Source organism: Taeniopygia guttata, chromosome 2, assembly GCF_048771995.1.
Source record: "Taeniopygia guttata chromosome 2, bTaeGut7.mat, whole genome shotgun sequence".
Taxonomy (NCBI): domain Eukaryota; kingdom Metazoa; phylum Chordata; class Aves; order Passeriformes; family Estrildidae; genus Taeniopygia; species Taeniopygia guttata.
In genome coordinates this window covers 12592951-12619029 of record NC_133026.1, presented here as the reverse complement: position 1 = coordinate 12619029, position 26079 = coordinate 12592951, and the positions used below count along the sequence as shown (strand labels likewise).

Genomic DNA, 26079 nt, shown 5'->3' with positions numbered 1-26079 from the left:
TTCTTAAAATAGCTTCCTACAAATGCTACTGAAACAAAGCAGAAAGGCCAAAAAAGTGTACTCCCATATGTTAAAAAACCTGTACATAGCTTTTATTTACTTTATCACTTGCCAATAATATGATTGTGCAAAACTTATGGTAATAAAAATGTATAATTCAAGCCTCATGATCACTCTTTAAATTTTCAAATACTGCAATAAATTGCTGTTATGCAGGATTGGAAGGTCATCCAAAAAATTGAAAATTTGCAGCCTTCTCCCTTTTTTACCATTTATCTCTAAATCTGGGAGACTTCACACAGCTCTAGTGGCCATTCCTGCGGTTTTACTTCCATTTTTCTCTCTGATATCAGTATTTGTAGGTTACCTAATCAGTTTTGAATAAAAAATTCCAATGATAGTGTCCATATGGTATTATTTAATTTTCTTAAAATCTTCCAAGGTTCTTATGGTGGTTTTAGACTTTAGTGATAAAATGTCTGGATTTACGGAAAACTATAAATGTAGGGATTGCACTTTTTTTTTAGCCTATAAATCTCAACTGAGATGCAAGACAATCTTGTATTATCAAAAAAAAATCAGTTTAGTTCTTATGTAACTTGCAAGTGTTTCAAACCCTATGCATGAACAAAGACAACATTCTTTTTGTTAGACACAAAGATTTAATGAAGCAAAGAACTTGCTTAATGCAATCTTTGGTATACTTTTGTTAAGAACTGAAAATGAACCGTGCTTATTTTATTTCTTTATAGCACATTTTGATTTAATTTAACAATAATCTCCAAAGGTTTAATTATATTATATGTTTGGTTATACTCTAGATTTACCCTTAGATGTCTGCAGAACAGGACTGTGAATCATATTCCACTGTATATGAAAAGGACACATGTCATTCACAAAAATAACTTGCATTTTTTTTCTATAAAATCTGTCAAAGCTATTTCACCTTCCAGGCCTCCAGCTCTCTTATAAACACCAAGAAATTTAATGAAATTTAAAGTTTTACTAACAAAACTGGTGTGATTGCAAAATCAAGAGGTGGAATGTAAAGCATTTAAAGGCTGGAAAATAATTTACTCTTCTTTTTAGAATAGGATTACCTTGGGGTTATTTCATATACACCTTCTTTTAGATATAAACTTTGGTTGTTTACAATTTATTATCTGATATCAGCACCTTACATACACAGGACAATGAATACATCTAAGAGTAATTGCTTTTTATTTAAACTTTTTTTATAATTTTCCATTTCAAAAAGTAGTACACTTTTGCATTTACAATTCTATATATATGTTGTGCAGATACACACACACTAGGAAAATATCTGAGTGGGGTTGGGGATTTTTTGGTTTGGTTTTTTTGAGCTAAAAGGAGATCAGGTTTTTGGATCAGTGTACACTGTTTATCACTTTTATGGGAAGGAGCAGAGCTCCTCCCAAAAGATTTTGCTTGTTTCCAACATTCCACAGGCAGCAGGGTTGGGCAAGGCACGCCCTGTCCCAGCTACTCCTTGTCCTCCCCAATGCTCCACAAGGAAGGACACACAGAGTCACAGGGACAACTCTGTGTTTTCCTGAGATGTCTCAAGTTCCAGTTTGGCCCGGCCCGTCAGATCTGACAAAACTTTCTTCACTGAACTCTCATACCAGAGAATCTTCCCCTGTATCCAAAACCACAATAAAAGCAGCAGGGCTTGTGTCTAGTAGCATTAAGAAAAACTTATTTTTTTGTTGAGGACTTAATTATAGACATCAGATAATCTTGGATTTTTTTCCATTTTTCAGTCTTAAATTTCTTTTAAGTGAAAAAACAGCATGTTATATTCACTTTTCCATTCATCTCCCTCTCCCACCCTCTTCTACCTACTCCTTCCTTCCCCTTCTAATTCGCACAGAGAAATGGATTTGGAACTTACGGTCAAAAGGGTAAGAACTGGATACACCAGAATTAAATTTAGCTGCTGCTCTCTTTCCCTTGCAGAAGAGAGTAATGCTTTTGTACATTAAATTAAGCCGTTGGCTTTTGGGGTTTGTTTTACAATGGTTTATCTTTTAAAGGAAAAATCGAATAAGACAATGATTTAGTGCATGTAAACATGTATTTTAGAAAATGATTTAAATATTCCCTTTTATTTAATGATCTACACATGAAAATAATTTTTATTCTCTGTTTTTTATTACTGGTAAAATCAATTATTCAGAAAAATAATATTAATGACAATTAGAAATACACCACTTGAAGTGTTAGCTCATTACTGCAGGATTCCCTAAATGTCGTGATAGCTTGCATTGCACTTACTCCAAAGTTACTCTTTTGTACAAAACTCAATCTGGTTTTCTGTTAACAATATATTTAACAATGTATGAAAGACTACAGACTATTACACCCTACGAGATAAGGAAGTCATTTTCTCAGGTGTGTGAGTGGAAAATAACCTAACATATGAATTTACCGCTGTGTTGGTGTGAGTCAGCTTTAGAAAAGGGAATGCTACTAAAAAAATTTCTTCCTCTTTTTATAGGCAGCATATAATTAAAAGAAATCAACAGTTATATCTGCTGAAAATCAGATCACATTATATATACCACCCCTTCTGATGTCTTTAGAAAAAACACTTTTAATGTCCATTTACAGTTCTGGGAAGAAGACAGTCCCTGAGCTCATCTGCACCATTCACTGGACCTTTAAAACAGTAGTGAGGAGTGACACTGTAAAATTCATAAACTGGATGTTAGTCTCTGAAAGACTTTTAGGCATAGACAGGTTTTTTCCTACCTTGGAGGACATTAAGAAGCATATCTGGTAAGCAGAGTGAGAAAAAAAAATAGCTATTCCATGACATCTCTGGATTCCCCAGCAAATGCAAGAGAAAAACCTGCCAAACTTATTTTCTTCCTCTTTACTTCATGTCATAAAAACTGTTGTAAAAACATGAAAAGTTCAGCTACTGAATGTATCTAATTTCTATAAAAAAATCAGAAATTACACAAACATTTTCTATCACCATTTCTGAAAGATAAAAGTGCATTTTTTTTGAGTATTGAAAGAGAAAATATCTTTTTAGACATGTGAATATCATGTGTAGATATCTTTACTTCCTTGAGAAAACTCTCTCTTTTCTTACAGACGATAACCCTTCTAGAACATTTTTTTTATTCTTTGCTAATTGAAACTCTCTTGAGACTAGATCTAATTATAAGAGTATTTTGTTTTTTTCTGCTTTTACTTTAACTAAGTAAACTGTCTTGGTTTTCACTTAGAATGGCTTCCTTTGAGTGTTTTAAGAGGCTGAAAAGTTCAAGAGTTGACTATGTTCCTCTCCTACTCTCCTTTATGCTTGTTTTAATAATGTTTTTGATAAATTACCACTATGATCAATGTTGCATTCTGCTGTAACATTTTCACCAAGTTCTCAATTATTTTAAAATTGAATTTAGAATGATATAAGAATGTTACTATGAGCAATCCAAAATATCCCTCTAGCTCTGCTTTCTGTCAGCAAGCAGAGTATGAAATTCACTCTTAATATTATCCTTGAATATAATGATCTTTGGACTTGGTGATCTACATCTGTGGAGATTTTCAAGACTCATCTGCATCAATCCCTAAGCAACCCCATCTGAACTTTTGGTGCATGAGTTCTGAGCACCTCCTGGACTTGCTGTCACCCCAATGACTCTGTGCTGCTGCGATTTCCTGAGCGAGGCCAAGACCCTCCAACTTCTCTCCCTGTAGTCTTTCCTTAGGTTCTGAATAAAAAAAGGGCAAAAAGAGTCACTGAAGAACTCCAGAACATATTGCTTAGTCAGTTTTCCTAGTTCTCCAAATTCATCAATAATTATAGTTCTAGATTCTCCTATGCTCTGACTGGCATTGCAAAAAAAAACCTAAAGTGTAACTCATCATCATGATTTGTAGAACTGTAAAGATCTTTGTCAACTTTATTATCCCTTTTACCTTATCATTACTAGGAGACTTTCAAGATGTCTGTCCATCCTTTTTCCAGACAGAAAAAATGTGTAAGTAAATACCTCTTTTTTTATTTTTCATTCCTTCATTTGCTGCTGATAAAGTGACTTTCAAATATATTTTGTTTGTTTGCTCATTAGTTTGAGATTTTTCTTATACTTACCTTACATTTCCTTAAATTATATTGATAATAACTATAAAAAATAAATTTGCATGTATTTTGTACAAAAATAACTACTATAATAAATTATAACAGCTTCCAGCAGCAAGCAATAGATTTGTTGAATGTTTTTACAAGCCACTGTTTGAAAGAAGAAGTACAAAAATATTTGGTATCATAAGAAATCAAGAACATATTAAGCATGGAGACAGAAAAAGATCCAGCATAAATCTGTCAATAACAAAATTAAATACCACTTCAAGCATCAAAAATGGCCTAAAACAGGCACTTTCTTAGGAATCTATCATTCAAAGTTTCTTAGGTCTTCATATTGTTCGATTTGTCTAATGTTATGACCCTTTGGGGAGATATGCATATTTGCATCTCTTGACAGGGAATTCTAACAAAGATGTCAAAAAAAGTATATTAGGAAACTGATCTTCCCCAAATGTATCTAATTTGTGTAAAACAAATAACTGCAGGTATTTGGCTCTTGTAAAATTATTATAATCTTCTCCAGTACATTTGCTCTCATCATGAAAGGATTTCAGCAGGAAAGCTCAAGTGCAGGTTAAAGTGATACCATTCCTCTTTCTGATATTGAGGTAACCTCCAATCTCCACTCTTAGCTTTAGTGAAACAACAGAGAAGTCCAGAACAGAACTTATTTTTTAACTTCATAAGATAATTTTCAATCTTTTTTTCTCAGGAAGCCACTGCTCCCCTCCTGTTGATTGGTCAGCCAACACCTGTTCCTTACTGCAGTCTGCACTACAAGGCAGCCACAGGTTACTTCATGGCTGCTGTTGCCGTGTTTTCCTGTTTTTCCTCTAGTTGCCCTAATTCTTTAAGATAAAATGAGCAGATATGGGAACAAAAGTATTTTTTTCCAGTAAAATATTGAATCTGGTGTTGCTCTTGCATATTAGAAGTAAAATTAATATGAATTGGAAGTAAATTATTACTTATGGGTCTTTTTGTATTTGCAAAAGTATAATTTCCCACTTAAATATCTCTTTGCTATTTTTAATTTTATGCTTTATACATTCTGAAATTCAATGCAATTTGAGAGAACTTCCTTATTTAGAAAGCAGCCACACATACCAACCAAAGAAGAAATTTGATGACCTAAAGAAGACTGACATCTGAGTTCTTATAATTGTTCTAACCCACTGGCTGTATTTATTTTCTCTGTTGGATGTTGGCACTCTACTAAGCCATTTTCTTCCAAATTTTCCATACTCTAAACATTACTGTAATCTTTTCTTCTTCCTTTTCCTATCTAGGACATTTACCATTTACAGCTCTGTTTGGAGCCTTTAGGCCCCATCTTCTGCACCTGATTGCTGAGTTGGGGGCATTGGGCTCAAAATGCAGACCAGATGTATCTCTTTTTTTTGTCTTGGCAGACAAGACTGACAGACATTTTCCATAAATGTTCTCCTTCCCAGTGTTTGTAGTTGGACAGAAAGTTCCATGAGGAGACGGGTTCAATGAAGCATAAAGAGATCAATTACTTGCATCTGTTACAGTCCAGTGTTAAAGGTGAGAAAAACTCAGGCCAGATCAGATCTATGTTGCCCTCCTGGAAACATTGACTCCATGACAAATCCCACCCTCTCCCCTATCCCAGTTCCTCATCAGTTCCACCTTCATATCAGAGACACAGCAAAAGAGGCACTGCCTCTGTTACTAGTCAGTTTTATGTGCATCACACATCCTTCTGCTCCCTTCAGCTTCTCTGGACTGTAGCTAGAATCTTTAATTTTTTTTTTTTCTTGTTTGCCTCTTCATGTTATTTGCTACTTACATTCTAGAGAAAAAAGGATCACAGTAGCCAGGAGCACAGTTACTTTGAGACTCAGCCAGGATGCTCTATGGTCTATCATTAGTATTTTACCAAAGGGCTTTTCCTCTGGCCAGCAGCACCTTGCTCCTGCTCCTTGCACCATGCTCAGATCATTCAGCAATAGCCAGCACTAAATTGCAAACACAGGGTTCTTAATGTGCTCCTAACAGAAAAAGCTTTAAATGCCAGTTAAATTTAAAAAGGTAAGCTAATATTAGTAACTGTGACAAGGAGAGATAATGATTCACCAGACAGAAGGGTTCATTTTTTCCTACCCTGTTGTTTGGTCTTCTAGTAAGAGCAAGCAGAGGTAGCAAATTATGCCTCAAAACTCTTTGTATTCTTTTTCCCCCCACCCCCCCCCCTACTGTTGAAAAAGATCCATATCAAAAATTGCTCCAAGTACTGTAGCTTTGTAGATGATTCATCTCACAGGAATTATTAGAGAGAAAATATCTTTGTGAATTGCATTCATTGAGGTAATTTGGTGGGTTTGTGTATTGTTATTTATTAGCATTTCACAGACACTCATAATAACAGCTCAAAATCCATAATATTTTCATAAATCTAGAAAAAGTTAACTTTATCCTCTCACTTTTTGTTACAATTTGCTCCTCTAAATCGTTAGCATTTCTTCCAAAAAATAGAAAGAATATCCCATTGCATTTCTCTTAAGCAGAAAAAGGCTGTGATGTTAGGTGTTATAATTACATCTGTGATTTTGTCCATGGCACTGGTCCTTCTGCTTCAATTAAGTGGAAGTCCTTGCTCCATTGGAAGATCTAAATTCAGTCTGGATACTGATTAAAAGCTTGTTGCGCTCAGGGGAAAAATGATTTGGTGGCTGAATTGCTCAGTTGTAGCACACTGCTGCAAGCTGATTCTGCATATTTCTGGTTGTTCATATTGACATTATTTTCCAACTGGCGATCTCTATGTTCACAGTTCATTTACACTTGATGCCCCAGAGATTGTTTTCTTGAGCAGGCATTTTGTAAAAATACAGTGAATTAAATCCAGCTCTCTGCTGTGCTTTGGATTTTGTATTCTCATAAAAGCACTTTATAGACAAGGATCATTTTCCCCCAACAATTAATCCCTTAATTCTGGTTCCTGTGCTTACCCCAATGTTTCTGTTCCTCTACAAATGAGAAATGTGATTTATGATTTGGGTTTGGGTTTTTGGAGGATTTTGAAGGCATTTGTGTTTTGTGGATTTTTTTAGGGTATGTTAATGTTATGTGTTTTTCAGGTCTGCCCTATACCTTCACTAATTGCTTGAGACACAGCACAAGAATGAATTATTATTAACTGTCTTTCTGTCTCCTGACAGGTTTGCTTGAAAAGCAGCTTGCCTGAAGCTGAATTCATAGTTATTCCACTTATCTCCAAGTCAGAAAGGGACAGTTTTACAAATCTCCCTACATAAGGCATGAAATGGAATTCAACAGCAGCACTGATTTTCTTCTTTGTATTTGGTTCTGGCCAAATGAATGGAGGCTGGTGGACTGCAAACATGAAGAGCACATTTTGGAGTGTTTTCTTGAAATGTTAACTTTATTAAAATCAGTCACACTGAGAAAAACAGTAATGTCACAGAGAATCAACTCTCCCTGATTTATTTATCTTTGCTTGTATATGCTTCAAAATACAGCCTTGGGGTGAAACACTCTGAAAGCTGATTGCTTTTACTGATGTGTGTGAGCCATATTAATATTTTTTTATCATTATATTGCTAATACATAACTGCTAATAAACTTTATTTTAAGAAAATATGGAATTAGCTTACAATCATGAAAAGACATTACATTTTCTCAAGGCAGAGTGCTTCCGTGAACCTTTCAGTGTGCAGGGGTGATCTCAAACACATTTTCCTAATAACAGCATTGTTAGTAGTAATTGACTCATGGCTCAACTCCCACTTAGGTGAACAGAAGCCAAGTTTTTCAAGGACATATCTATACTATTAACTACATGTGACCAGGGATTTGGTGACACAACCATCTACATAACCACAGAATCAGAATGGACCCTAGTGTGGCTCATCTGCTGTCTCAAACCATGGGCAAGGGCCAAGCTAGTACTTCTGCTAAAGCCCCTGGGGCTGGAGAGCCATTCCCTTGCAGCAGTCTGAGTATAGTCACCTCTGATCACTGTGCAATTTGGGTTAACTTTGCAGATGTGAGTTCTGTCACATGCCTTCAGATCTAGAGAAGGTGCTTTATCTCTATCTTTAGTAGTAACAAAGCAGTCAAAGCCTTCTTCCATCGGGGAAGAGTTCTTTCAGGCCTGGCCTGGTATGGCCCTCCTGCTTATCTGGAGCAGAGACCCAAATAACCAGAACAGTTTTACCAATTAACTTAGTTAGGTTATTGGCTTTGCTTTGGCTCATGCATCTTGCCAAAGCAATGCTTAAACACTGAAAGAATATTTTCCTCTCTTGCTCATCCTACATCCTGAAAATTTCCTGCTGAAGAAATACTTGCAGTAATGAGAGAAGACCCTAGACCTGCCCCAATCCACGGCACAGCTTTCAAACCTGTGTGTTTAGAAATGAGCTAGAAGTGATTCTGTGCCTGGGTGTGCTTTGTCCATGCTGAAACATTCCTGGCCCTTGAACTGTGCTGTCACTGAGGAGCAGGGTCAGAGATCAGAGACAATGTTTAAAGAATGTTATCACATGCCAGCATTCATGACTCCTCAATTAGACCTGCATCCTTTAAGGGCCTTGTTGCCCCGGTTTCATGGCAGCTAAAAATTGACTTCAGACTGCTACAGCTCATTTGCCTACCCAAGGACTTTGAGATTTGTCACAGACAGAACCTTACTCAGAGCATTTTATATGCAGGTGGAGTTCACTGAAATTCTGTGGATATCACAGAAACATAGAATAAACTGAGCTCAAAGAGACCCATCAAGGTCATCAAGTCCAACTCCTGGCTCTGCACAGGACACCACAAGAACCACAGAGCTTTGTCCAAACACTTCTTGAACACAGATACTCAGAAGCTGCCTTCAATCTCAATTTCTATATGAGACACCAAAAATTATGGAGAAAAAATCAAATCAGTCACAAGTAGGTTAAGTCCACTCTTTTTTTAAATTATTTTTTTCTTTCTCCAATAAATACTTGCAATTATTTGGAGAAATTTTGAAAGTTAGACTGGAAGTAACTCTATTAAAACCATCAAGGCATTCCTTGTACAATTTAGGGTTTAACATTATAGATAAGTGCTGAAGACAAAATGCAAAACTTAAGACTGTTTGCAACTGTAAAATTTTCTAGCATTGTAACAGAATAAGAGACTGGTAACTGCAAATTGCAGTACTAATCCTTAATGTAATTTAACAATTACTAATGCACAGTAAGTTTTTTCTATTATTTTCTTTTTAGTTTCATCAAAAAGACCAGATCAGCTGAAAACTGCTATTGTAAGGATTTTTAATTAAATGCAATTATATAATTAATGATACACTACTAAGCCATGGCAGTCCAATTACCATTGATAAACATTTCTTCAGGGGTCTCTAGCTCTTCATAGTGAAGACTGGCAGAGAATGGATTCCTATTAGGCAGCCCAGAGCCCCTTGGGCTCTGTCATAGATAAATAGAATTTTACATGCTTGTACTGCTCTTGTCTTATTCTAACAGCTCCCTTCTAGTCATACTAAATAAGTTAGGCTTATTCTGTTGAAGGCAACTTAAATTCTGCATGAATGCTATAACCAGCAAATGCAAATTTTGGAGCACAGCAGCATTACACATTGTGTTTTCCTCTAGTACCAGCAAATTTCAGGGTAGAAAATTTCACTGCAGTTGAATTTCACAGCATTATAAATTTTATTAAACACTTTTTCAGGGAAAAAAAAACACTTATCCCAGGAAAATTGTGGTTAAGCAGCCAATAGTCAATGTTCATGCAGGTTGAAAGTGAACTACAATAACTGAAACTTGTATTGCAACAAGTATGATAGAGATAATATCAGTGTCTCTTCCTTTAAGGTAAATTCTTGCAAAATAAACAAGATGCAGTAGCTTTAAAGAATCATGGAAAGACAGAGATAGAAAGCAAAACAAGACAGTGAAAAAAGGACAATTATGTAAAAGTAACTGACTCTGAAAGTAACTCCCTCTTCCCAAATAACAAAAGAATAGAGAACATAGTGACAAAAACTAAAGCTTTGAAATTTTGGGTTGGGTTGGAAGGGACATTAATGATCATCTAATTCCAACACCCTGCCATAGGCAAAGATGCCTTCCACAAGATCAGGTTGTTCAAAGTTCTGTTCAGCCTTGTCTTGAGCACTTCAGGACTTGGGCATCCACAGTTTCTCTGGGAAGCCTGTGACAGTGTGTCACCACTCTCAATCTCAATATTGTTTTGGGCCACATTTGTCATCGCTCCTGAATGACATGGCTTATGGTTACATTACTAGGGAAATATTTTATAGAGCTATAGGTGTTGGGAGAGGGTTTAATTCTGTTTCTTCTGTAGATATTCTTGGGCTTAATCCAGGACAGAGCTGTTCTGGTAACAAAGAAGGAAGAGTGCAGAGCAGCACATGCTTTTCACTTAAAAGGTTGAACAGCTGTCGCTGTGTGTGCTGATAATGAGAGGGGCTACAGACCCATTGCTGCTCTCCAGAGTCTCCTTACACCTGCTGAGGATACAAAGCCACCAAGAACGATCAAGTAATAAAATCTTCATGTGTGTGCATGTGTGTGTATACTTATATATGTATATCTGTATATTTCAGTTGAAATTCACATCTGAAATGATCCATGGAGTTTATTACCCCTGACTAGCCCCTGTCTTTTACCTTCTTCTGTGCCGTGTTGGAGTTTGCTGTATGTGTTTGCCAGTAACCATATAAGCCATTATCTCACCCCAGTTTTTAAGAAAATAAATGTAGGGAACTCAAGCAATTTGTGTGCCTCTGAGGGATTTTATTAGCTTTCTCTTTTTTTCCTCTTATTATTCAGTCTTCTCTTGAGATTAAGAATTATTCTTTGTAGTACATTGTTAAACTTGAAAAATGGTTCCATACAAGGAGGGAATATGTAACTCCTTACACACAGCTTTTCAGACTTAGCTGAGTAAGTTACTCTGATTTAGTCCAAAAGGCATTTGTTCCTCCTGCCATTGGTACTATGCACACATTGTTCCAATTACAGAACTATAGTTTCTTTATGAAACTGGCTTCAGATTTTACAGCCAAAAATGATGCATAAAAAAATGCAAAATCAAATATATATTGTGCCTATTGATTGTGTACCTATATCACAATCAGTCATAAAACTTAATCACTACCATGAAAACTCTTCATAGAATTACTGCTTCAAAACTCTGAATGAATGAACTGGTCCCTACACAAACGCCAAATACATACATCTATTTTTTCCAAATGCAAGTTTGTTATTAACCTAATAGTTAAATTGCCTTTTAAAAAATGTTTATTATTTTTATTTTCAATATAATACATCAGTACACCAATTGACACTGAATGGAATTTGTGGACAAAAATAGTTATTGTTCACTAAGTTCTGGATTTGCAGCCTGCACTGTTACTGGCTACATCACCAGCTACAGAGCTGTATAATCAACAAAAAAGGGGGTTGCATTAATCCTGGTGTCTCTAACTATTGACAAAGATTAATATTGACATCAACATAGTTATATGTTCCTCAATTAATGTGAGTACTCCCATAAATTTCCCTTAGGTTTTTTTTTTTTTTTTTTTTTGGTTTAAAGACTGCATAAATTCATAAAAATTAAATGGTTTTATATTCATAATTCTGAAAAACAACTAGATAATATTTTATTTCTTTTTGTGCATTGTAATTTGAACAGGTTCTGTCCACTCTACAGTTTATTCTAGATAATAATGTTGTATTATTATGCAAATATCACTCTTTTTTATTGCTAAGATTGTGAATAGTTTAGACTCCCTATCCACTGCTACCTCTTTCACTCAGTTTTCTACAAAGATATTAATGTAATTCTGCTTTTTCAGTTTTACTCAGGACAATTAAAAACTTCTTGACTTAAAAAAGGATGTGTAGCTATAAAATTCAACCTTTATTGTTGATATCCATCTTAAACATCTGTAAATACATTGCTAAAATAAGGTCTATTTTACATTTTTAGATGGCAAATCATGCTTTTTTAAATGTAGATGTTTGGAAAGTAAAACTCATGTATTTTGTGTATCTCAATGGACATAGATGTATGCATAATGCATCAGTATGTGATTCAAATTGTCTTTTTCAAAATTCCTCCTATTTCTTGCACAAAAGGCCAGAATGGTTGAGCTACTATGAATTTAATTTTTCTTCCTCGAGATTTTGAATGCGAAACAATATAATATCAGCTCAAATTTAAAATAAGAAATTTTCCTCTCTCAGTCTCTCCCATTTCAAGATTGTGCAATTCGAACAATTGAACAAGGTGTGACAGACTATGCAACTGAGAAGTCCAGTTCTTGAGGTCTGAAGTAAAGACAAATGAACACCAGTATTGTCTTAAGGGCATTTCTGTTATTCAAAATCGTCATCATTTATTTGTAATTGTTTTGTTGGAAAAAATATTCCATTAGTGGATGAAATGCTCTGTTATAGCCATGAGGGAACTATTATACTGCAGCACACATATCATCCATGGAAGCAATATGTTTCCTCTCTTTCCCAGGAACCACCATCAAACTGCACCAGAGGAAAGCACCAGAGGCTGTGCATGGCACAGATTTAAAAAAAAAACCTGACCCCGTGAAGTTATAACTTAACCCCAGACAGACATGGTCGGTTTCATTTTACCAAACTTTGATATGAGCAGTGTAGACATCTATATCTGGTTTCATCATTCAGATTTCTTTTCTAACCAGAGGAGACAACAAAGCATTTATAGAATATTTCTAGGAATCACACCGATCTTAAAGTACCTAATTCTCCCTTGTTAGAAGCAGACAAGGAGAGTTTATAGGTAGATAGTCATACAACAGATGTCAAAATTTGATGAAATAAAATTTAATCTTGGAGACTTCTTTAAACCCCAAAATAAGCAGTTATTGTTTCCAAAACTTCCTCATTCATCATGGAAATTAGTATGTACTTCAAGCCATTTTGTGCAATATATTGATACATTAACACCACTGCTAAAGCTCTTTGAAGGTTAATTTCAGTTTAACAGTATAATCTTGGAAAAGCTTTCACTTATTACCCAGAGTACTGGAGAAATGGGTTATTGAGGTTGTTTATGGAGCAGAGGCTGACACAAACAGAAAGACATTCTTATCGGCACCTGAGTATAAAATAACCATCAGCTGGAGCTTGTTCATACATGATTCATGTATCACCTGCAGGAATTCAGCAGGTGATTGATAAAGGGAGTACACCAGAAATGTAAGCAGGCTGCATATGAAAAGAATGTAAACAATTCAGCACTCCTGCCTGCACTCACCACCATGGAAACGATAACAACCTTCTCTCTGTTGACATATTTTGCAGCTCAGCCTTACCTCTCCTGTTCATATAGACACTGTACTGGCTACAGATCCTCTCCAAACTCACTGTCCTTCCAGAAGGGAAAAGAATTATGGTGCCTCCCACAGGGCACCAGCACATCAGCATAAAGATAATATTAAGTCTACTGATCATCCAGAAACACTGACTGGGGGACAGGGCTGATCAGCCACAGATGCAAAACACACATTTCTTTGTTCTTGCAGACAACCCCAACAACAGCTTCAAGTTCTCTGTTTCCAGCCTGGGTGTTTATGTAAGTAAGTCAAACTGAGACCCAAGGCAGACACGCAGTGGTAGCTTCTTTTGGACCGGTCATCAATATCCTGCTGTGTGGATCCTCCTGCCTTCCTTGAGGTGATAGAAAGGGACAACATACAGGCTACAGACAGGAAGAGGAATGAATACTGCAACCTTTTGGATAAAACCAGATTTTCAGTAGAGGATATTATAGAACATAATTTCTGGAATAGCTGTACTGTATTGCAAAGCTAAGACTAAGCAGGAATATTGAGAAGTGGCTTGGGTTCTCTTTCCTTTCATACTGAAAAAGTCATAACTGTTAAATCTTTGATTTATGGGAGCAGAGTGATGATTTTAAATCACTGCACATTCATTTGATTTAGTACATTGAAAGAAATGAAAACTCCAGTGATAACATCAGTGTATTCTTAAGAGTCAGATTCGCATTCCTCATATCTTGTCTCCTATTACTGAGAACTACATTGACAAATTACAGTAAATGCTTAAACACATGGACTCCTGAACCCTATTCATATCCTAAATTAATACTGCTGCTTTCATCCTGCTTATTTTGTAAAATGACCTTGTTGTTTTGATGCAGTTGCTTTGCATGAGATTCTTGCAGATTTATGTCAGTCAAGCTCTACACACATCAGGTGACCTTTTCATATGACCCTGCTCAGAAGAACAAGAGCCTCCTAAACAGTGTTCCAAGTTGTTTTAAATAGATTCCTCACATTCTCCTATTTATCAACAACCAGAGTTTCTCAGCAAAGCATTTGACCTCTGGAATTTTCTGACCAATTTTTTTCAAAGAAACTTGAATTTATTCCTGTTCATTCTTCCTTCTGCATGTAGATGATAGTGCATAGATATGCAAAGTTCAAAAAGGACTAAAAATGGTGCCTTGAGTAGACAACCCATCTCTGTGTGTTTTCTCAGTTTGAAAAAGTGTGATGAGGTTCTTAAACCTTATCTTCTTTACTTTCATATGAGAAAAGAGAATGTGATTCGCACTGAAGAGAAAAAAATCATTGCAGACTACATTAGCAGAACCATGGGTTACCCGGAACTCCTAAACAGAAGTTAAGGCTGAAATAGGTGAGCCATAACTGTAGTATTCAGTCCTTCACTCAGAAATGCTTATGTCTCAAAGGGCTCAAAATTGGTTAATATTATGCCAAATTTTAAAAAATATTTATGGAAAATCTGGAGAAATGTTAATCTGTTGTTTTTACAGCCATGCCACAAGGATCTGACAATATGCAATAAAGACTCATATTAACATGATAGGAGTGATGTAGTAAGCTGGATTTTCTGTATGTTAGTTTTGTCTAAACAAACCTACTGCAGCTCTTTAGTTAGCAGTGATGTGGATAATGGAGAGTAGGTTCATAAAAGCTACTTGACTCTCCAAAATGCCTTTGGAACTTTAACTTGTTGAAGGTTTTTCTGAGTGAATAATAAATGGTCATGAAGAAGATGCTTGCATCTCTACATGGGTTATCTACTCAAAGCACCATTTTTAAGTTTTTTTGAACTTTCCATATTTATGCACTATCATCCATATGCAAAAGGAAGACAACATGAATAAGACAAACTCTTGGCCAGAAAATGGAAAACACATTACAGAATCACAGAGTATACTGAAGTGGAGTGGACCCACAAGGATCATCAAGTCCAACTCCTGGCCCTGCACAGCACCATCCCCAAGAGTCACACCACAGTCCCGAGAGCATTGTCCAAACATTTCTTGAACTCTGCCAGGCTTGGACCACTTCCCTGGGGAGCCTGTTCCAGTGTCCACCCACCCTCTGGAGGAAGAATCTTTTCCTAATATCCAACCTAAACCTCCCCTGACATGACTTTAGATCATTCACTGGTTGCCACAGAGAAGAGATCAGCGTCTATCTCTCCTATTCCCCCTGTGAGGAACCTGCAGTGAAATCTCCCCTCAGTCTCCTTTTCTCCAAGCTGAATAGACCAAGTGACCTCAGCTGCTCTTCATACAGCTTCTCCTTAGAGCCATTTACCACCTTTGCTGCTCTCCTTGGGACATTCTCTAATAGTTTAATGGGGCACCCATAACTGACCCAGCCCAGAACAGAGTGGGACAATCCCTCCTTTGCCCAGCTGGCCAGGCTGTGTCTGATGTCCCCAGGACAGGTTTGGCCCTACTGGCTGCCAGGGCACTGCTGGCTTAGGTTCAACTTGCCATGGACCAGGACCCCCAGGTGCCTTTTCATGGTGCTGCTTTCCAGACTCTCATTCCCCAGTCTGTCCGTACATCCAGGGTTGCCTGGATTTATTGTCAGTATTGCCAGCAGAGTGAAGTGATCAATAGCATACCTCAGTGATCTGTGCTGTTAACTTATCAATGAATTATCTAGAAAGTTACCCATAAACTACCTAGAAAGGGGGAATAGCTGAAGTGACAAAAATCTAACGGGAAGTCTTTGAAACTCAAGTTGTTCAAAGCTGCAAAAAATGCACGGTGACTGTGCAGCAGCATTTCATAAGAACCTAGCCAAATCCTAGCTGTTCTGAATACGTGACAAAAATAGCATGGAATGTCAACCTTGGTGTGAATAAACGTAAAGTAATATCATTATGAGGGATGAGCCTTAACTTTGGTATTCAATCTTGGTTTACCATTACTAATGTAGAGTGAATTTTAGCAGCAAATTCTGTGGAAATCATTTATTTTCTCAGAGCTTAGTACAGTCAAAAAGCAAAGAAAATGCTAAGCAGTGTTGGAAAATTATAGAGACCACAGCAAAAACTGCATCTTGATAGTATAACCGCATCTTGATAGTATATGTTTGCTGTGTATTTGCAAGATCATGATGAAAAAAGAAATACTTCAACATTTTCTTGTAAGGCATTAATAATAATAACAGCAATACTTCTTTAAAGTCAGCTTCTTATGTTAAGACTGCCTGAAAGATTATCAATTGCTAAGGTGGCATATTAGGTGTTGATAGGCCTTGCTAATTAAAATAAACATTTGGTTTTGGTCTCTAGAAAATTAGTTTTTCAACTAATAGTAAACTCTCAATTTAATCCCCAGTTATACACAAATGGATATTCAGTTTGGTCTCCTAAACCCTTTGGCTTTTGTTTTGATTTGTGGATATTTTTAATGTGTGGGATATTTTTATTTCCCCCTTGCGTACATTTTCATTTCTGGATGCAACACAGTAGGAGACACAGCAACTGGAGCTGTTAAAATCAAGACACTACAAAATAATTGCAAAAGCATTAGCACCAGAAATTCTTTAAGACCAATTAATGGGGAAATTCACTAAAAGCTCCATTATGTCTTTAAAAGAGCTTTACATGCTTATGTCATGCAGCTCATAAATAACAGGGATCTAAAAGGAAATCCCTTTGTAAATTGTTCTTCAGACTTTGTAAGAGTAGATGCCAGTCATGAAGCTATTTAAACATAAGTTTATGTTCAGAATAAAAGCACCACTGAATGAATCATGATCTCATTTTGGAAATTGCTGTGGGTGGAAATGGAAGAATTTGGCCAGACTGGTTATGTTACATACACATAGGGGAACTGAGGAGATTTGAGTTAAACAAGGGAGTGTCAAACATGGTTTATTGGTGATTTGAAGTTCCTGTTAGTCAGACACATTGGACAAAATATAAAATGGAGCTCACAACTACAGATAAAGCTACGTACATAAATGATAAAAATCTGAAAGAATGTAATTAGAATCATGATCTATCCTTGCCTTAGTAGCAGTCATTCAAGAAAATACATAATATCATAAATTGACTGAACTAAAAGTCAAGAAGCATGAAGCCAGTCTGGTAAAACTGTACCCACAGGGTGACTGGTGAGGCATCATTGCAGGAGTGCCAGAGCATTTGAGAACTCAGGCTTCTCCAGAAAACAGGATGTATTGATTATGTTAGCATTTGATGTCAGTTTGAATGACCTCATTGTATAAGTTTCTGATCAAGACTGATAATTTCAGTAGCGCCCAAATTGACTTTCATTGTGTTTGTGACAGCTGGGGGCAACTGGCGTGTAATTTGTGTTGTGTTTTTGGTCTGATTTTTTGTCTCAGTGTAGTCTTAAACAGTCTTAAACTATCTTTGTGAACTGCTGTGTGGTGATACTTACTATTAACTACCAAGAAGGTATAATAAGACCTAACCTAAGGAAATTATCTGAGATTTATCTTATTTAAAGCAATTTCTCAGTGTCCATGCCAGCTAGACAAAAAAACCTCACCAAGAACAGCTGCAAGATAATCAGATGCAGCAAACCCTATCAGGAATGTGTTAAAGTGTTGTGATGGGGAACTGCAGCATCTTTTTTTTTACCACCTTCCTAATGTGAAATTATAACTTGAATTTTCTGTAGGTGTTATGACACTTTCAATGATCAAATTCAGATGTCAGAGAACAAGACACGGGACCTTTATCACTACTGGTCTCCTCTGCCAGGGGTATATGCATTTCCTGTGTGCATATACTAGGCATAAATACAGATATTTAGGAGGTGCTTTCACTGAAATATAGGTTATATTCAATTACACCCCGGTTGTGGTTTCACTTCATGTTCTTTGGGAATGCTCTTAGAGAGCAAGGCAATAATTTTCCTCAAGAAAAGAGAATGGAGACAAAACCCCACTGAAATAGGAAAAAAAAAACCAGTGTGGTTACGATCCCCAGCTTTGCAGTGGTTCTGTTTTAGCCTTTGGGTGTCAGGCTTTCATTTCATACTGCAGAACACTTCCTGAATTCCTGGTTCTGCATCTGTAACATTTCATTCTTGCCTTTTTCTTCTATTTTGCTGCCCTTAGTGCCATGCTCTAGAAAGGGTGTTTAAGTTGAATTTACGCTGAAGAAATCCCAACAGGAATATCAGGTTGCAGCATCGCTTTCATCTCATTGCTCTTTCAACAGACAGCCCCAACTCTGTTTTGCTAATTTTGACAGAGAAAGTGTTTCAAATAGAATTACTGAAAGGCATCTGGTCTCATTTTTGTCAGTACCTTCTTGGATGGTACCATGGGAAGATGTTTGTCTTATGGAAATTAATGAGAGAACTTTCTCTGCAGATGAAGGAACAAAAGAGCAGCAAACCTTTCATGCTTGTTTCAACACTCTTTCTTCTTTATGTTAATAGGCAGCAACAGCACCAGAAAGTCTTTGGAGAAACATTCTCTTAATGTCATCTTGTTCACAACAGACAGAGAAGTAGCAGCAAAGCTGGTGATGGTAATTGTATGTAACCTCTGTAAGGTTGACATAGACCCACAGAATCTGATGGAACATCAGCTATAAGTGTATCTGCAGGTGGCTTTCTCTATTAAAAAGCTGTTAGTCTTAAATGCAGGTTCGAAATTGAAGAAAATTGGCATAGTATAAACAACTTTCAAAAAAATATAATACAGACTTAAATACTTACCACTAGTTTTCGATGGAAGAATGTTCAATTTTTTTGTTACATATGCATATATATGTGTATGTAATAAAAAAATTAAAAATACTTGTGATAAATTAGCTGTTGAATAGTGTCAGTTAATTGTCATTACACTCAACAGTGGTTTGTTTGTTTTTTTTTCTGTTTAAATTATGTGAATAAATTGCAAGAATCTTTTTATCATGACATTGCATAACAAAATTGTTAACACTTCTGATTTCTGGTGGAAATCAGAAATCAGATCTGGGAACTTTACACTGTATCTTATTTCTTTTCCTAAGAGCTAATCTGAAAAATGTGGTGTAGTGGAAAGTATAACTATTCACAAATTTGTACTAAAACACTCATAATAAAGTTCCAGCCATAACTAGGAGAATGTGGGTGCCAAATATCAATACAGGATTAGGGGACTTCGCTTCTATTCCTTTTGCAAAGAAGGACTCAGACCCTTCTGACTCCTGAGATACAAGTGTTGCATTGAGATAGGTGTCTTCTTCCACTGCTTCTGGTATTCTATTCCATTTTACATTTCATAATAAAATATTGATCAGAGTATTAAAGTTGCTATATAGCCTGATAATTAGGACAGTGATCTGAATCCCATTTCCTGTGCCAGCTGGTATTTCAATATAAAGGCATCCATCAGCTTGAATTTAAATCCCTGTTTTAAATCAGGTGGTGTCCTAAACTACTAAACCATAGAGACAGACCATTTTGGCTCAATGAATATTTCATTATGTCCAAAGCAAAGAGACGGAGAGCAGCATTATCTGAAAAGCTGGGAATTATCATGGTCACTGAAGAGCCAGGGCAGCAATTGTGAAGCTTTCAGAGTTTCCAGGCTCCTAAATCCAATGAGCCCATCTGTTGACCTATGAATTTGAAAATCCTGGAAGCCTTCAGGCAAGTCGTAAAGGAGACAGACTTCAAGGATCTTTGTCCTCTCACCTGTTCATTTATTTGTTAATTGGGTGCTAAAGAACTCAGCAGGTATCTTGGCACGTGATTAAAGGGTTTTGCAACATTTTTGGCATAAGTTTCATCAAAATCCTATTTGTCTTCTAGTGCAATTTTACTGTGATCTTCGAAAAATAACTTTCTTTCACTAATTCAGCATCCTTCAAAAGAAAAAGCAGAATTGTTCATATTTTCCAAACAGCTGTTTACTTTTCAGGCTCAATTCATTATACGTAACGTAGCCAGACAACTCATGACACACGCTGAAGGAGAGCTCTCTGCAGAGGAACATGACAGACTGTGTCACTGGCTTCTAATACATGTGAGCTTTCACGAAGATCATGTTTCTGATATTTGTGTAAAGTAGGATGCCAGGATCTTATTGCTTGGAGTGGGAGGATAAGATGATCTGATCAGTGTGCCAAGTTCCTGTAACTCATCACTTTCCATTCTCCATGAAGTGTCATTCCCCTAATCTGTCTGCCAAAAGCTGGTTTCTGTTTCACAGTCCCAAGGATGGTGTAAAATCTCACTAACTTATTACCTTCCTGTTAGGCTAAGTACTGCAAAACCTGTTTCTGATTTGCGCTTGGTTTCAAGTGGTGGTCAGCTACTAAAAAATTCTTTCTCATTCTCCTTCTCTCTTCTTCCACACCAGCCTCTGCCCTGTCCCCCCGCCTCATCCCCCAGCCCTTTCCTCACCTCGGTTTGGGCATAGTTCCAAGTGTCAGCAAAAACTGGGTCCCCAGCCACATACAATAGGCAGTGCCTGCTGCGTTTCATTTTTGTTTCGGATGGATTGAAATACAAGACACAGAAAGGGTTCTGTCTGGAGTCAAGCTTGCTCAAAAAGTTATATCAGTACATTAGACTGTGTTATTTCTGTAATATTGGCACTTTGAATCATGTGATATTCACACATAAGACCAGTAAGTTTGGAAAAATCCACACAGATTTCTAGCTGTGCCTGGAACAAGCAGGTGTAATCCTGGAAAAATAAATTTAATCCAGTTGCTAGCACTGATTCCTTTAGAATTTTATCAAAATCCCTGTTGTAGCAACGGTCTTATTCTGTTTTTTCCATTCTGCTTAACCAGCAGATGACTCAGTCTACAGACCAAGATAATGCTGTACAATTATAGCATTCAAAATGGTTTATGTGTGACTACTCAAGGCTTGTCTTCACTCTGTTTATTGGCTACCAGCATAGTAAGCTAAATGCAAGTTAACAAATTCCTAAAAATACCCCAGGGATGAATCATCCCTTTCAAAAGGGTTCTGGAGAGTGTTTACCACTGATGGTAAGTCATGGGGTAGCAGGGAAGCCAATTTCTGTTACAGAAAGAGACAAGCTTGAGTCAGCCAAATGCTATGTTACAGTTTCTGAATGCTTTGCCTGGAAGATGGCTATTATGAGTTCATGTTCTCGAATTTGGACAGCTAAAGGAAACCGTTAAAGCAAAATTTTCCCAAAGTATCTTGCAAGCCTGATGTCTGCTTCTTTCCATAGGAATACAGGAATTAAGATTTTTTTTTTTTTTTTTTTTTACTTTCAAATCCTAGAGTGACTCATCATTGTCAGAGAAAAGAGTCCGTTTGCTGGAATTTAGAAAATTGCCTTTCAAATCTCACATTGGACAATGTGTGTTGAAATTCATGACACAGATGTGTTCTTGAACATTCTCTGCTACCTACAGAGCAGACTGAATTATTTTTGAAAGGAAAATAATTATATGCTGTATTTTTTCCTTAAAATGTTTGCGCTTAATAGATCCTGGATTTCAGATGGTCTTAGAAGGGTTAAATAGCAACAAAAAACAACAGTAAAATTGTTTTCAATTTTTCAAATGTTTCAATTAACATTGAAATTTTAACCCCTGCCCTGTAATAAACACATGGCAAACCATAACAAATGTATTAATCTACCTATAAGAATTTAATATTATCCCAGTATTATGACTTTCCACTCTGATTTAATCTGATTGAACATTATTTACCGTAAATTGAAAAAATGCAAAAAGCATAATTCATAGAGATCTTTCTGGGTTTTAACTAATTGTTTCACATTTACAATTTGATCGCTGATAAATGGCATAGGCAGGAATGCTTCAGTGTGGAATCTCCAGTGTGCTTTCCTCACAGATGTTGCTATCCCCACACATCTGAGATACCATAAGTGGCCACCCACCTGCATCATGGCATCACTTCAGTTGTGTTTTGGGCACCCTGCTCATCCACTAATCCACAACTAATGCAGGTGGCTTTTGCTTATAAGATATATTTAGTAGTACCTTTAAATAACTCAGGCTTTAGGTTGGAAGAATAAAGTCCTGAAGGTATCATTCAATAAATGGATTACCAATTGCAGTTAACATAAAAACATGCCAAGTCTTCCATATTTATACCTTGACAAGTTGCAAAAAAAGGCTATTGTCTCCAGATAAAAGTGGAAAATAGAGGATAAAAATAATTTTAGAAATCCTGATTCAACCAATGGAATATATAGAAGGCATCTCACAGCCCATTCCTGACACACCTCTCTGTTCATGCTTTGCCTGTCCTCTGAGAAGCAGCAAAGGGAAAAGCAGGGATTCACCTCAGAAAATCTGAATGTTTGTGACCAAAAAAGTAAATTAAACAGGATTTTGAAAATAGAATTTTAAAAATAGGGATGGTGTGAATGATTTTATACTCTGCAATCTACTTCCCTGATAGCATTCACTGTAACCAAGCAAGTTTGAAATTGCTCATAGGTGACCAGTGAGATGTGTCACACAAAGGCACAAGGATTGGCATCTTCACAGACCAGGATCCTGGATTCTTTGCGGGGAAACTACTGAGTCAGTATTGCTCAGGGGTTAATTAATTTTATTTCACAGTGAAAAGGTTCAGTAAATCCTTATTTCAGAATTAAAACCTTTTTTCCACAATTCTGCGTTTGCAATTTAATCGTACTCCCTTTGTTCCTTGACTCCTCCCTCTCACAGTTATACTTTGATAAGTATTCCAATGTTTGCATTGAGATTGTGTTATAAATCCTTAAGAAAGTAGCCTATGAAAATGTTCACTTGTGCTCACACTTCTCCTGTGAGAAGGAAAAGTGTTACCTAAGATGTGCTGCAGCCATGTTTGTTTGCAGAGGCAGATCAGGGAAATTGACTGCTGGAAAGAGTTTCTGTGAAGAGTAAATGAAGAAATCTTTAGATAATCACCCGTGATGGAGACTTTGAAATGTAGACCAGAAATGTTTATAATAGCAAAACCTCCCACTTGATCCTTGTGAAGATCTGGAGGAAAGGCTGCTGCTGTTGAGTTGCCTCGCTCTAAATGCTCTGTGAAAGTCCTTTGCAAAACCTTTGCCCTTAGGTTGATGTGAACTGTAAGCTTTTAGCTCCTGCATTTTTGAGATGCACTTGCTGCCCTTCACAGACCATACTTTGGAAGAGGTGCTGTAAATGCAGCTTCACAGAATGAGATGCAAAATAAATGAGCCTGCTGGCAGAATGCTACTTAAGAGCCTTCTGGGAGCTGTTTATCAGAGCCCAGCCCCGCCTCACACCCATCCTCACCGCCATCCACCCCTGGTTCTAGGGAGGGCTCAGGGCACTCACTGGAACCACTGAACATTTGCAAGCTCACCAAATAATCCAAATGCATGAGGGACCAGGAGATGAGTGAAAACTTTTTACTTCAGAGTCCTTCCTCTCACTTTTTTACAACCAAAGGCAGCCAACAGTTCAAGGCTTCTTACAGGATTTAGAACCAAAGAAACCTGAAATCTCTTGTTGGAAATTTGGGACAACCCAAAAATGAGAGGCCTAAGTTTTTATGTGCTAAATGTGTAAGAAGAGAAATAGGTATTAATGAAAAATTTATAGTGATAAATTTGTATTAATAAGTGCTTGGGCAAGAAGACCACTCAAAAGCTGGTTTGGCTCAAGAGAATAATTCCTGATGCCTTCAACTTGCCCTTTATTCCTAATTCAAATTCTGCTAAAGAAAGAAAGTATCAATGTCAATAAATATATAGAGGAAAAATAACTCACAGGTCTAAATATAAGTAAGCATCTACACTAGCTTCAGTGCTCACAAACCCACCTTCAGATTGTGTTATATTCCCTCCTCACAACTGGGAGGAATTTACATATTTCTATTTACATCCACTTGGTCCTGTAAAATGGAACATAAGAATAGAAAAATCACAGAATAGTTTTGCAAACAACTCTAAGTAAGGCTAAGGTTTATTGCAAATCAAATTCACAGTTTTACATTAAATTTGCTTTCTTCTCTGCAAAGAAATGCGTGATGATATTAGAACAGTATTCAAACAAGAGCAAAAAAATTCTGGAATAAAATTATACATATCTAAAAAGATAGTCCTCAGAAAAGTGCTTGAGGAAGTCCAAGCACAAATAATTGTCATAAGTATGCATGGTTTTCTCAACTGCATATGCATATTCTATAATTAGACCGGCATGAATAACAGTTTTTTTCTGTTTGCTGGCAGCTTTAAAAACAGACCAAATCAATGAATGTGTAGGCATCAAAGGACATTTAGTATTGATTAAAACCAAAACATTTTGGTTAAAAAAACTTTGAAATTAAATATTTTCTCTTTCTTCTGAATTTTTAAACAAGAACAATTAGCAAAGATATTAATTTACGAAACACTTCAGTACAGCTATAAATGTATTTTTCCCATGCAGAATTCTTCCTGGAAAGGCTTCTACAAATCACAAATTAGGAAGTTACAGCCTGTTTAGAAATTACAGACGAAATGTCTGAATTAATTTCTGTATATAATCTCCATAATTTCCAATTCTGTGCCTTTTTTTCCCTGCTTATTTTTTACTTTTTTTCTCATTTTCAGTCCTCTGTTCAGCCTCTGTCCATGCCTAGCTTATTTTAGTTTGGATGCACATGTGCTGCTAACAGTGAAATCACACCTTTAATACATTCAAAATCACGGAGAATTACCAGTCTTCTGTGCCTCAGTGTTTCTGGTTTTGATATGGTTGACACTGATAGGATCTATATTGGTTTATATTTTCAATACTTTTTAAGAATTAATCACCTTTTTGACCTCTTAGAACAGGAAATAGCTGTGCAAACAAAAGTAGGGGAGAACTTTGTTTGAGCTGTTGGACTAAGCAGACATGAGAAGGAAATCACTACAGTGGGGCTCATACGCATGGACTGTCAAGGTGCCATCCTGAAAAAGTATCTTTTTTCACTACGTAACACAATTTATAGTATCAGCAAGTTTTAGAGGTGAAATATGTGTATTTCATTGTTAAAATTGAAAGGAAAGCTTTAAAATCCTTTTCCGCAGCTTTTTTTTTTTTTTTTTAACATGGTATTAAGTAAAATGCTGTTAATGCAAAAAAAAAAAAAAAGAAAGAGAAAGCATGCAGGGAAAGGTCAGTGTGACAGGCTTAAAGATGTGCTGCTGATTACTCATTAAAGCAATTTTGCAATGAGGATTTTAAAGTGTCTTTGCTTCCACTAATGTTCTGCAATCTCACCAGCATGGGTCAAAAGCCCTGGAGGCTCAACAGGAGATAAACAAATGCATAAAGTTCATGAGTGCTTGAATTCATCCTTCTTCACTGAAATGTACAATTATATCCCCTTAATTAAAACTGTCCTGTAGTATTGCTGTGTGTGCAATAGGAGTGTGAGTTAGGAGTGTTCTAGAGGCATGATCAGCATGATGATGTCAAGGTGAGCTGGAGTTCAGGCTCCCTGGAACTGGGGCTCCTGGTGGCCATGGAGGTCTGACCTCTGGCAGTGGGTTCAGAAGTAATTAAGGGTTCAGTCTTTTGCAAATGTTTTATATGAGGCAGTACCTCAGCTTTGATTGCGCCTAAAATATGGTGTGAATATCTTTTTCTACAAAAAGGCGAAAAAAAATCAGATTGGTGCATCAGAAA

The 26079-nt window shown here is 36.6% G+C and overlaps 1 long non-coding RNA gene across 1 annotated transcript; it reads left to right on the top strand.

Moving 5' to 3' along the window:
• The first annotated feature begins 3850 nt into the window (after positions 1-3850).
• Positions 3851-10901, top strand: LOC140682585 (uncharacterized). Its single transcript, XR_012054443.1, has 2 exons — positions 3851-5674; positions 7312-10901. It is a non-coding gene; the product is annotated as an uncharacterized lncRNA (long non-coding RNA).
• The last annotated feature ends 15178 nt before the right edge of the window (positions 10902-26079 follow it).